The 14,130-nt window shown below is 47.2% G+C and overlaps 1 long non-coding RNA gene across 3 annotated transcripts in view; it reads left to right on the top strand.

The window, feature by feature from the left end:
- Positions 1–13,323, top strand: part of LOC138295610 (uncharacterized) — a 268,864-nt gene extending 255,541 nt beyond the window's left edge. For 2 of the 3 annotated variants that reach the window (XR_011203642.1, XR_011203640.1), the window contains exons 5-6: positions 5,805–5,927; positions 10,307–13,323. This is a non-coding gene — a long non-coding RNA (uncharacterized lncRNA). Of the gene's footprint in view, positions 1–5,804; positions 6,016–10,306 lie in introns of all 3 variants that reach the window. The other variant, XR_011203641.1, reaches the window with a different exon arrangement.
- Positions 13,324–14,130: the final 807 nt, after the last annotated feature.

The raw sequence follows: 14,130 nt of genomic DNA, 5'->3' as shown, positions 1-14,130 counted from the left end.
TGTACTTTTCAAATATGGTTTAGGTTTGTTAGGCCTGGCATCCCTGGTGTAGTTTCCACTGACTTTTGTGCCCTCTGACCTTCTGTTTTGCTAACTTTGTTTTTGCTGACTTTAGGACACTGGGCACTTTACCACTGCTGACCAGTGCTAAACTGCATGTGCTCTTTCCCTAAAACATGTTATCATTGGTGTATCCACAATTGGCATATTTAATTTACTTACAGGTCCCTACTAAAGTACACTACATGTGCCTGGGGCCTGTAAATTAGAGGGCCTGCAGGACTGATCATTGTGCCACCCACTTAAGTATGCCTTTAAACATCATTCAGGTCTGCCATTGCAGAGCCTGCGTTTGAAGTTTTAAACTACCATGTCGATCTGACAAGTTAACCCTCTTGCCAAGCCCAAACCTCCCTTTTTAATACATATAGGTCACCCCTAAGGTAGACCCTGGCCAGCCCCAATGGCAGGTTACAGTGTATTTAAGTTTTAAATGTCCATGTAGTGAAAACTCTCAAATTCATTTTTCACTACTGCAAGCTGTATCGGCCCAATAGATTAATATTAGAATTGCCTTATTACATTTTCTAAGTGTATTTTCCAAATGGGAAGAAATGGGAATCACTTTTTAAAATCACAATTTACGGTGAAGTTGGATTGTAGACTGTAATTCTGAAAATGCCACTTATAGAAAGTTGGCATTTTATTACTTTAAATCATCTAGTACCTTCTGCGTGTCTCTCAGTACACATCTAGGGGGGTGACAGCTGGGCTGTGGTGCATTCCCTCAAGACAGCCACACAAAGAGGGAGCTTAGGTGTGACTGAGTGGCCATCTGCATGTTGGCAGCCCATCATGAGCAGGATGAGAGGGAGGAGCTGACAATTACACCTGAATGGGCTTGGTACTGGGCCCTCACAAAGTGCTGCATAACCCCCTGAAGTGTGTGGAGCCAGGGAAGGAAGGGTAGGGGCTTTGCAAACTTCAAAGGCCTCGCTTTGAAGCCTCCCTGCTTTAAAGGCACCATTGGGTATCAGAACTGGACTTCTGACTCCACTATATCAGTACACTTCTGCACCTGAGGACATTCTGCCAGGAAGAAAGACTCCTGTGCTGCTGAAGGGAGAGTCACTCGATTGAACTCTGGTGGACCTTGCTGAACTCCTGCTTTTCTGCGTCTGCCCAGCTGCCCTCCTCGTCTGGGAGTGGGAAGGGCTGGACCTGCATCTCTACATCCCCAGAACCAAAGTGACTCCAAGGGCTTGCTGTCTTGCCTCTTGTTCTACTGTCTCAGGGGCACTAAAGACTTTACTCCACTCTGCTACAGCTGCTGTACTCTGTCAACTGTGAGTCCTACCCTGCTAAGTGGTTCCAATCAAGTTCTGGTCCTTTAGAATTCAGTTCAATAGCTGTTTTCTACAGAAATCCTTGCATCGCCATCACTGCGCTGGTCGGAACTGCGCATCTCTTCTCGACGTTGACAGAAAGTTCTGGAATCTGAGAGGAGCCACAAATGTCCTTCCACCCAGCGTTCCCCCAAGTCTCCCGATAAAAATGGTACCTCACTTGTGTGGGTAGGCCTTGTGCTTGCAACAGGAAGTGCCCCAAAACACTATCTGGACACATCAAAATTATCAAATAGAAAACTACCTGTTTTTGCGGGGGGCACCTGCTTTTTTGGTACTGGGCTCAGCAGCGATCTAGGAAAACCTACCAAACCCAGACATTTCTGAAAACTAGACACCCGAGGGAGTCAAGAGAGGTGTGACTTGCGTGCATCCCCCAATATTTTCTTACCCAGAATCCTCAGCAAACCGCAAATCTAACTAAAAAAAATCACATTTTTCCCACATTTCTGTGTGGGATCACTGCACCGGGACAAATTTCCTACCACCAAACGTTCCCCTCAGTCTCCCGGTAAAAATGATACCTCACTTGCGTTTTTAGGCTGACAAGTGCAGCAGAAATTTTATCGGTATAGATGAGACAATGCTGGGTGGTAGGAATTTTGTGGATTACTGCAGATTCCGGATGGTTCCATCACAAAAATGTGGGAAAAATGTGTGCTTTCCAGCAAAGTTGCAGGTTTGCAGGGCATTGTGCGTAAGGAAATGGTGCGGGGTGCATGTGAATCACACCACCCTGGAATCAACTAGATGTTTAGTTTTCAGTTGTGTCTAGGTCTTGTGGATTTTTCTACATGGCAGCGTCCCAAAGTAAAAAAAAGTGCAGCCCTAACCATTCCAAGTGGGATGGTTTTGAGAGTTACCAAGCTCTCATGGCCCAAATGTAAAACAAAAACCAAAAATAATCAAATGTCCTCTTGCTTGCCATGGGATAAGATGTTTTAGTGTGCGGGGGAGAGCTGAAAGACTGTTAGCCCCTTCAGTACGGGTGGGGGCATAACCAGGCCCATACTGGTTGGAAGCCACCACCCCACTATTTTCTTTTATTTTTTGTATTCCCTGGTATCTAGTAGACTTTCTGTCCCCCGGGTGTGGATCGGGGGTAGTTACCCAATCTGCCCACTGGTGGGCAGAACAACTTTCGCCCCATTTATTTGGGGTGCGGGTGTGGCCTCTTATTTTGAAAAAAATAACTTTGGAAAAAAATCTTCCCTGGTCTCTGGTCGGCTTTCTGCCCCCCTTGGGGGCAGATGGGCCTTCCAAAATAGGCCAGTCTGCCCCAAAGGGGGGCAGTTATGGCCAACAGTAATGTGCCCCATGGGGAGAGACCCTTGCCCAAGGGGCTAACCCCTCCAAACAAAACACACACATACACACACACCAATCCATGGTGTCTAGAGGTTTCTGCCCCAAAGGGGGCAGATTGGCCTTACTAAAATAGGCTAATCTGTCCCCAAAGAGGGCAGAAATGGCCTAAATATAATTTGCCCCCCTGGGGAGCGACCCTTGTATAAGGGGTCGCTCCTCATACATAAAAAAACATAAAGTAAATAAAAAACATATATATATATCCCTGGTGTCTAGCGGTTTCTGCCCCCCCGGGGGCAAATCCACCTAATTATATTAGGACGATCTGCCTATAGGGGGGGCAGAAAAGGCCTAAAAATATTTTGCCTCCCCCCGGGGAGTGGCCTTTGCCAAAGGGGCCGCTCCCCTTATGCGTTAGTATAAATAAAATAAAAATATCCTGGTGTCTTGTGGTTTCTGCCCCCCTGGGGGCAGATCGGCCTAATTATATTAGATCGGGGGTAGTTACCCAATCTGCCCACTGGTGGGCAGAACAACTTTCAACAATTTGTTGAATAATTATATTAGGCCGATCTGCCCCCGGGGGGCAGAAATGGCCTAATAATAATTTGCCCCCCAGGAGCGACCCTTGCCTAAGGGGACATTCCCTAAACATAAAAAAATAAAAGTAAACAATTTTTTTTTATCCCTGGTGTCTAGTGGTTTTCTGCCCCCCCGGGGGCAGATCGGCCTAATAATATTAGGCCAATGGCCTAGAAATAATTTGCCCCCCGAGGAGCGGCCCTTGCCCAAGGGGCAGCTCCCCTTACATGAAATAGCCCACACAAAAAAATATTCCCTGTTGTCTAGTGGTTTCTGCCCCCCCGGGGGCAGATCACAAGGCCGATCTGCACCCAGGGGGTGCAGAAATGGGCTAATAATAATCCCCCCCGGAGCGACCCTTGCCCAAGGGGTCGCTCCCCAAACATAAAAAAATAAAAGTAAACCAATTTTTTTTTATCCCTGGTGTCTAGTGGTTTTCTGCCCCCCCACAGGCAGATCAGTCTAATAATATTAGGCCAATCTGCCCCCGGGGGGGGGCAGAAATGGGCTAGAAATAATTTTCACCCCGACCGAGCAGCCCTTGCCCAAGGGGCTGCTCCCCTTACTTCAAATAGCCCACAAAAATATATATTCCCTGGTGTCTAGTGTTTCCTGCCCCCCTGGGGGCAGATCGCAAGGCCGATCTGCCTCCTGGGTGGGCAGAAATTGCCTAATAATAATTTGCCCCCCCTGGAGCGACTCTTGCCCAAGGGGTCGCTCCCCAAACATACAAAAAACAAAAAATAAATAAAGAACATTTTCCCTGGTGTCTATTGGATTTCTGCCCCCCCCTAGGGGCAGAGCGGCCTATTAATATTAGGCCGACCTGCCCCCGGGGGGGCAGAAATGACCTAGAAATAATTTGCCCCCCGAGGAGCAGCCCTTGCCCAAGGGGCTGCTCCCCTTACTTCAAATAGCCCTCAAAAATATATATTCCCTGGTGTCTGGTGGTTTCTGCCCCCCCAAGGGGGCAGATCGCAAGGCCGATCTGACCCCAGGTGGGTCAGAAATGGCCTAATAATAATTTGTACCCCCTGGAGCGACCCTTGCCCAAGGGGTCGCTCCCCAAACATACAAAAAAACAAAAGCAAAAAAAAGAACATTTTCCCTGGTGTCTAGTGGATTTCAGATCGGCCTAATAATTTTAGGCCGATCTGCCCCACGGGGAGCGGAAATAGCCAAAAAACAAATTGCCCCCCTGGAGAGCGGCCCTTGCCCAAGGGGCTGCTCTCCTTATTTAGTCAATAAAAAATAAAAAATCCCTCCTGTCTAGTGGCATTTCTGCTGCCTGATCGCATCGAGATCGGGCAGCAGAAATGCTCAGAGAAGCCTGAAAGGAGAGGAAAGGTCTTTCCTCTCCTTTCAGGCTTCTCTGACCCCCTCAACGTGATCGGAGGAGAAAAGCTTTGCATTTCTCCTCCGATACGGTGCTGGAAGCTGAGCTTTCAGCGCCAAAGGGAAGGCCTCTGATGAGGACAGCGCGCGAAAGCCATCAGACGCCATGGGGAGGGGACGGGGTGGAAGGGGAAGCGATTCCCCTTCCATCCCTGCCTGGGGGGGGGGGTGCCTGGCCACTGGGGGGAGCGCTAGTGCTCCCCCCGGGGGGCCCTAGCAGGACGAGGTGATCTCGTCCAAGGCACCGGGGAACCGGCGCCTTGGACGAGATCACCTTGTCCTGGGCACACAGAGGGTTAAGCCAGTGTACATATCCACAAAAGGCCTCAAAGTGAAAAGCCTCTTTTGAAAAATAAAAGTTAGAGAGGTCATCAAGGTGAACATTTAGATGCTTAAATTCAGAATAAGGATGATCTATGTTGGCTAGGTTGTGTTAATATTGGATTAATCAATGTTGATGTGCACAGCAATATGCTTTCATACACAAATGTCGCATCACCATTTACAGATTCCCCGTTGTGAGCTCTCCCTCAATCCCAGCACGTAGGTACGTGGTAAGGCAGGCTCTGACACCCAGGGCTGAAGGTTAATGACTGACAAGTCACAAGAGGGGGTAACACTTAGATCAGATACCTCAGATAGGCAGCAATACCTTAATGGTCCCCAGAGATTGGCCCCAAAAAAACACACATGGCCAGAGAAATGTGTGCAATCCCAAAACACCATAAAGATACATGTCAAATGTATTTGGGTACACTTAGCCAATCAGAATACATCACACACAGCACACGCACACAGCACACGCGCCCCTCAGGCTGGACATCTGACACGTACTCACTGATACACAGCATGTCCACGGCAGATCGACGCCCACCTTCATTCCCTATCGAGAATTGTTTTTACGACTCCTTGACAACTGTATTTTTTATCAAGGAAAGAATGTCTTTTATCACTTTATTGCGCACAGAGAAATGTATAAAATTTGCTTCAATCTGATTTGCAACAAGAGACAGTCCTCAGACCTTAGTTCTGGAACTGTTCTCCTGGCCATGATATTTAATTAAAAGAACCATTCATGTTTTGCCAGACGTCTCTTGTCTTTTGTTTTTTAAGGTAAATTCTCATTCGTGCAGCACTTTTGCATGCCAGATAGGAGTTGATTGGTTCTTCAGACGGGACAATGACCAAATGAAGAGGACCCGGCCCGGACAGATTAACATTTGTGCAACAAGAAAGGTGAGCAGGCGCTGGAATTGATTGGAAGCTCTGCTGAATCCACTGAATCCACAGTGCTGAGGTCCATCCTGAATCCGCTATCACAAGGGTAAGAGACTACATCAGAGCCTTAGTCATAGCATTTGTCATGTGACAAACTAGGACAAGGCATAATCCACGGAAGTCACTTTCTTGATTGTTAGTGTCAGAAAGGGTGAACGCTTGGACCACTGGGTGTAACACAGATTACAAACCCTCTTGTGTATATATTTCCCACTACCGGAGAAGGTCCAGTAATACCCTTGTACATATTTCCCCACCACTAGAATAAAACTCAGAAATTCTATAAAAACTGAAAAGTTAGCAACTTAAAAATCCCTAAAAACAGAGAAGTGGGACATAACTTAACATCCCCCAAAATTAAAAGCTAGTAGTGCAACAGTCCCCTACAAGACCACTCAAATTCCACAATGAAATCCCCTTTAAAGCACATGCAGAGTAAGTTCCCCACTCAGGCTAAAAAGCTGAGCAAGCCCTGCCATGAGTTACACATACACACCAAGGAACACCCGTTCCCCTGGCCAAAAGAGGGAACCTTGAACATTAATATCATAGAACACATAAGAACATATTTTAAAAAGAAATACAAAGGGCAAAAGAATGACAAAAGGGAAGAGTTGCTAGAACTATGGGCCATCTTTGAGAAAGTCCAGGCCAATAACACTGATCCGCTATCAGTGAGCAAGGCGTCTTCTACTCCCCTGCCATAAGTGGGTATGGAGGTGCTCTCCCCGATGCCTGCTATCCCTGCATTAGGATACACTAGCTCGCCAGTCTAGGGATCAAAAGGGGCCCAATTGAACAGCAGGATGTTAGGTCTAGGCATGGCGGGCCTACAGGCCAACAGAACCCGACACTCCATGCACTACCCCAACCCGGCACTAGAACACCCTGAAGCTTAACCCCTCCATCCACAACGATCAGCGGACGGAGCCTCAGCCGTATAAGAGCATACACCCCCACTGGTTCTGGTGAGCAAACCCAAGTGAAAGGGAGATTCATAGCAGTCTTGGACAGTGAGACAGCTAGAGCGAGTGAGGGAAGAGGTCCCAGTCCGCTGAGATCTGGTGGTGAAAAGGGAGCCACAGGGTATGCTCAGGTAGCCGAGGAGACCACAGAGAGTGAGCAGAAGAGCAGGTCCTGACTGTGTCCCCACAGCTTTGAGTGAAGGAGGCAATATAGCTGGGAGTCAGAGGAAAGGCAAGCGCTGAGGAGAGATAGAGAGCTCCTACCCTGGAGGCCTACCAGAGACTAGAGTAGCGCACCCTCCACCCTAGGAGAGTGTGGGTTAGGTACAGAGCCCCAGTCACTGAAGAGTCCAAGGTAGAGTCAGAAGAAATGTTTTTGACTGGGGTCTGTGCCTCACCCAAATGCCAATGAAAGAAAAGGGCTGACCAGGAAATTAGGGCCCAAGGCAGTCTGGTGCAGACCCAGCTTAGACATACGAGGACCAAAATGGCCCTCTGCGTACGCATGAGGAAAGTAGCGACAAAGACGTCCTATGCTCCCCCTGAACGCACAGGACAGGCAAACCAATCCCAAGGGATATAGTAGCTCCGGAGGAACGCAGAATCTTCACGTGACCCTTTTGCCACCTGCTAGTCTGCTGGATCAAGATCAGTGATCAATATGATAGACCCTGGCCAGAGCAGGGATCCTTAGAACCAGAGGACATAGCGATTGCAGAAGACTGCATCCGGCATGGAGAGGGCAATCCCAAGTGGAACTTTTCTTACATGCAGGAGTGTCTGAGGAGATGGGAACATTATGTCAAAGGAAAACCAGAGGTGCGGCCCAAAACAAGAATATGCCCGCTGTACAGAAGGGCACGTCAGGGATCATCTATGTGACATGGGCTCAGATGGACAAGTAGGGGCTAAGAGCCAAACTGCTGCCGTTGTTAGATGGGGCCCGAAAATAGATTTCATGCTTTGAGAATCACCCTAGCAATAGTCAATGTTAAGAGTTTGCTAAGTAACATTATCAGTGACAGACTAACACAGCGTTTGCCCAAGCTTGCATCCCAGTGATCATGCTGACCAACACAGAGTATGAAGGGGCCATATTCAGTTCATGCAGGCACCAGATATGGATGGTGCTGAGGGAAATATTCCCTGACTGCCCAGCTGTAGGAGGGTTGGTGGCAGAAACCATGAAGCCTGGGGAGACCATAACAGATGTCCTAGATCAGATGAGAAAATGTGGGGGACAGGAGACAGGACTGCCATGGACTGGTCATCTTTTTCTACAATCGCCTCAATAAGGGGCTGTCCACCAAAATACGAAGCGGTTTGGACAGCGTGGTAGGGATAGACACTAAACTCTGGTGGAGATACAAGCACACATAATGCATTTCAACAGAAGGAAATAGGAAAAGGACGAGGAGACAACGCTAAGTTGATCCAACATTGGCTTAGGAAGACCACCCTCGATGGGGCCACATTGGCCGCAAGCATTAAAATGGCACTAGTTATGAAGGGAACTCCACTTCAGGACCCCTGAGCGTTCCAAGATAGCTACAATGATAGAAACCAGGGTGGCTGGCAGCAGGCAATCCCCATACAATGCTACTATTGCCATGGAATGGGCCACATGGCCGACAGATGCCGACTGAAGGCACACCATGAGAAGAAGTCTATGAGACAAGTCCAGGCTCTGAGGAACTCCCATCCACAGAAGTAAGCCCAGGGAAACCTAAAAGCACCTTATATTCAGCAGCAGAGAAATCAGTCCACTGCAGCACTACTGCAACAGGGGTCAGGTAGGTTGGACTAATTCATGGCATCAGCAACTGAGGAAAGGGATCCCAGCCCAACAAGGACCGGTCCACAACTGTGACAGGGAGGGGTAGCTGTTTGAGGAAGCAATGCCTTCATGGAGATGCAGAACCCAGTAAGCAGTAAGACTTAGTACCCCCATTACAAAGCATACTCTTCACATACACCTTAAAATCCACTACAGTAAAACTCAAATGGCTAGTTCGCCATACCCCACGGTAAGGGCAGTTTGACGAAGAGGGGTAGGGTGGCTCCCCAACCACTGCTTAAAAGGCAGGCACCCCAGGTCCTTAAACCCACAAACAAATGGGACGGGTCCCTATTACCAATTCAAAAGGTCCCCATTCTTTGGCCCCCGGCTGGGACCAAAGTGTCTTTTAGTCCCAACAGCAATAGTGCCTCCAGTGGCCCCTGACCAAATAGGGGCCCCCATTTTGGTTCCAAAACAAAGCTGTACTCCAGCTTCGAGAGCCAGGCTCCCTGTGCTCTTGGGGTAGTTAAGAACACGTAACTCTCACAGTGCATGCATGTTTCAACAGATTGCAGAGTACTGCATGGTGTTGAGGGGGTGGAAGGGGTTTACCAGGACATCCAGCCATCCCTGTCCATCCCCATGATCCGGGAAAACTTCAACAAGTTCCCAACCTTTCTCCAGGCTCTCTGTACGGCGATGTCATTTTCCTCCATCTTTCCCTTAGAACGTCCCAACAGCAGCTGGGAACCATAGTCCCAAAAAGATATGGTCCGAAGGAGAGGGGGGATGCCAGGAAAGGGAGACCAAAACACCCATTGCAGCTCGGAGTACATTAAAACACAGAATATGCTCACCCCCACAGCAGGTCTAGCAATCGGACAACACACAAGGACTCGCCACCATTTGAAGGGAACAACAAACCCAATTTCGAACTCCACAAATCAGAGGCACAAGACAGCTGCCGAACAGCTCTCTGACAGTAAAGATCAGAGGTCTAGGGAAAAGCCCCCCAAATGTTTTTTTTAAAAAGTCCAAAGCTAGCCCAAATAAAGCCTTGAGAAAAAGGCATAGTCAGGACACCAAAAAAACAGTTTGGAAGATCATGTTGCATGCCACATGCCAGGACCAAAGGGGTGCACATGTGACCTTAGGGCACACTGTGATTGTCGACTAACGTTCAGTGTAATACGCCTCCTCTTTTAAATCTCCGTCACACGTGTAGGCCAAAAACAATGCACTGCACTGATGACATCCCCCATGCACACACTAGAGCACTGAAGGGACGTCGACACCAACAGAGTACCAGCTAAAAGTTAAAATTACCCACATGTATGAGAGTCACCCGGTAAAAGCATACTATTCAGACGAACACTTGGTCAAGCACGGAGATGGGGGAGACACATAAAAATTTAAAATGTTCATAAAAATAACCCATTTTTTCCCAGCCAGGTATCCCATGTGGGGCCACCATCTGGTGCCTCTTCAAATTCATGGAAAGCACAGAAATTCCTAAGGAATAATTGGCGACATCCAAAGATGCAATGTTTTTGTTTCTTTTATAATAACCAAACATAGCTCTTGCCCAACAGGTCTGCAGTTGAGCCGTTAAATGCAACAGCTCTAGAGTGGACCATTGCCTTTTCTGCGGCTGAACCCGAACCCTGAGTGGATCAAGAGCCACAGACTGATTCAAAGAACTCTCACATCCAACAGGATCAAGAGCCTCAACACGCCCCAAGGACTTTTCACATTCATACCCCAAATGGGATCCCGTACCTCACCTTGCTCCAAAGACTTTTCTCAAACTGTTTTTCAACTCAGAAACTCCCATCACCAAGAAGACCCCGGAAATGTCTACCGGAATCACCTTAAGACCTACAATGTGTCCTAAGTTATTTGTCTTTATGCATTTTTACATTCTCTGTTTGCTAGAAATGCTACTGCGTCAGTGCATTTTCAAAGAATAGTCTGGTCTTATGGAGTCTATTCACAAAATGTCACAGCACTTGCGTAGGGATCTCACTCTTGTCACCTTTAATTACAGCAAAACCAATACTAGCATCCTACATGCACTCCACTGTGCTCTTTTGCACAACATGTGGTATCAGCACATGACCAACGTGGGCTCTATAACATCAGCCGGGTCATGTTAAGTCTGTTCGTTGATACAACACGCAGTAGGTGCAGATAAGCTTTACTTATCCAAAGAGGTAGCCCCTGAAAAAGCAAAATGCCTTCTCCATTTGTACCTGTGTAGAATTAGGGGCAAAATGCAACCTAAAAGAGTAGAGTCCCATTGGGTAATAGTAAATCTGACCCACTGTGAGACGAATCCTACAGCACTGTACCTTCTCACTGAGCATTGCGATATCCAATCTCAGCTAGACAGGATGTGCAGGAATGTAGCTAAAGGGGAGGACAATGTTTGGCCCCGAGATTTTCACAACAAGAGATTCTTGGAGGTATCTAAACCACCTAGCCAGTGCGCAAACACGTCCCCTCCCACTTCCATCTGTGGTCTCAGGGTGGCTCTTAGCATGTCTAGGGCTGGCTTCGTTAACAACAAATGGACCCCAGACATGGAGTTTCAGTGCGTAGCCATCCACCTCGATGACATGAAAGGAAATGGGTCTTGTAGGGGAGGGTTAAATAGATACCCTGTGTCTGGACATCTGGGAGACTGAGATAGATAAGTACACATGGATAGAAGGGAGGGGGTAACCCCTAATTGTATAGAAACTCAAGCTGTATTCCGTCTGTTTCAGAGGCACAGGAACTATTCTACTAGACACGAATGCAATTGTGGCACAATACTGCACATTGCGGACATGCAATGGGGCACCTCCACATTGTCAGACCTACTGGCAGTGTGGCGAGTTCTCTTAGACCCAGCTTGTCCCTGAATGAAGTGGCCTCTGCTCCCTTGCCAATATACACACCGCAACCCTGGTCATCCCCAGAGAGGATCTGTCTGAACTGTACCAATACCAGAGAGGGAAAAAATGACACATTTGCACTAGGCTAGAAGGAGAAGAACTGTTGATTATTTTGTCTGGGTTCAGTACAAGCACATTCCTGAGGAGTTTAAACTGTTCACCAACACCCAAGTATCGGTGGGAGGGTCCATACCCTTCTTCACCTTGCAGAAAAAAGCAAATGTCCACTGGTTGCAAATAACCCAGTGGGAAATGTTCAAAATGAAGAAACGTGCTGAGCCTGACCTTAATGCAATCAAGGAAGAACTGACAGCTGTCTGCCTCAGGGTGATGCAACATCAGTATGTCTTGGACTTGATGACTGCAATGGCGGGTGTGGTGTGTGCCAAGATTGGTTAATCTTGCTGTGCTTTCATACCTGGCAATGACATGGACAATGAAACTCTGGCACTTGCCATTCAAATATTGCACTGACTGCAGAAAGCGTGCATGAAGAGGGAGGTACCCCTGAGCGGGATTGGTTCACAAATTGGTTTTCCTGGCTCCCCTGGTGGCTTACTGGTCTGTGCACATCATTGTTTGCTGTTTTCATCGTGTTACTGTTTTTGTGTGATTTCCTACAGTTGAGAGTTTCATGCTGTGAAAACAGAGTCATAAAATTGGGTAGAGTACAAGTAGCGAAGGAGGTGAGGCAATAAGGTACCGACAATGTGACTGTCCTAACATGTGGGTTTAATGGTAGTTGAAAATTCAACCAGAGGGGGAAATTTTAATATTGGATTAATCATTGTCATTGTGCATAGCGATATGTTTTCATTCATGAATGAAGTCGCATCACCATTGTTAGATTCCCCTGTTGTAATCTCTCCATCAAGTAGGTATGGGGTCAGGTAGGCTCTGAGACTCAGGCCTGAAGGTTAATGACTGACAGGTCACAGATGGGGTAACGCTTAGTCAGCAGCCAAACAGACAAACAGGAAAACTTAGATCAGATCCCACAGATAGGCAGCAACACCACAATGGCCCCTGGAGATTGGCCCCAATAAAACATACCTGGCCAGAGGGATACCTACAAGCCCCAAAACACCATAACGTTAGATGCCAAACGTAGCCAGGTATACTTAGTCAATCAGGACACAGCACACGCAGTGGCCACATAACCCTCAGGCCGTACATCTGGACATGTATGCACTGGACCACATCATGTCCATCAGAGGTCGAAGATCACCTGCTTTCTCTATCTGGAAGTGTATTTATGACTCCTTGTGAACTGTTCACAATTTTGTACCAAGGAAAGAATGTCTATTATGAATTTATTGCACCTATAGAAATGTATAAAAGTTGCTTCAATCCTATGTACAATGAGAGACAGTCCTCAGACTCCAGGGTTGTAAATGCTCTCCTGGGAGTAATGCTTAATTAAATGAACCATTCCTGTTTTGCCAGATGCCTCTTGTCTTTTGTTTTTTTTAAGGGAAATTCTCACTCGAGAAATAGTTCAGGTATGAGCTTTAAGCAGTGCTGGTCACATGCTGTAGTGACATGGGTGGTGAATCTGGATGTGAGCCATGTCATTCATGTGGGCCATGCATGCTATGTTTGTCACCCATCCCTATGCATATTGGGAGGCATGTGCTTCCTGGCAGGACCAAAGTCCTCCAGAGCCATATGTTCCTAGGAATAAACACAAGCAAACATTTATAGCTCATCAAGGACCACTACTATCATAATACCACCGCTCTTCTAAATACTAGATTTGATGTGTCTACAGTTAGTCAGGGATTCCAAAATTAGCTTTTCATTCATCTCCTCTTAATGAGGGTATCATAGTTGTTTTCTTTTCTTCCACTTAGCGATATATACTTAAATTCATTAATTGCCACTCCTTATCTGAAGCTCTAATCAAATTGTGAAGTAGGGTATAGCAGCTTGCTCCCTTTTGAATGACAAAAACCCTTTGTGGGTCATATTCCTAACTTATATAAACGTGTGCTATCTTTGCAGAGATTGTAAGAAAATTCGGGCATCTATGCAATACCACAAGCAGCCACAATTTGCATTGCTAGATGTCCCAGGGTTTGACCCCGAAAAGCATACAAGGTACCTGCATGAGCAGTATGCTTTTGCCAATGCCAGGGCTCTCAGACAGCTATTAGTGGTCTCACTTTGTATGGGCAAAGTTAACATACTTCTGTGGAAGCCACCCTCAAAAGAGCAACAGAATAATGATGTTTCAGTGATCCTCAAACATATGCATGCAGTGTAATGCTCAAACGTATCCCAGAGATCTTCAAATAGCCTGGGAGAAAAATTGAAGTTTAAGTGAGAGACAGAAATGTCCCACACACCATGGCCCTCATTTCAACTTTGGCAGTAAAAACCGCCTACTGCCGTGGCGACGGCCGCCAAAAGATCGTCGCCGTGGCTACCAGCCGTCTGCCATATTATGATCACAGCCGGATTTCTGCCACAAGAAT

Source organism: Pleurodeles waltl, chromosome 5 (genome assembly GCF_031143425.1).
Source record: "Pleurodeles waltl isolate 20211129_DDA chromosome 5, aPleWal1.hap1.20221129, whole genome shotgun sequence".
In the NCBI taxonomy this organism is placed as follows: Eukaryota; Metazoa; Chordata; class Amphibia; order Caudata; family Salamandridae; genus Pleurodeles; species Pleurodeles waltl.
This window is presented reverse-complemented; position numbering and strand designations above follow the sequence as displayed.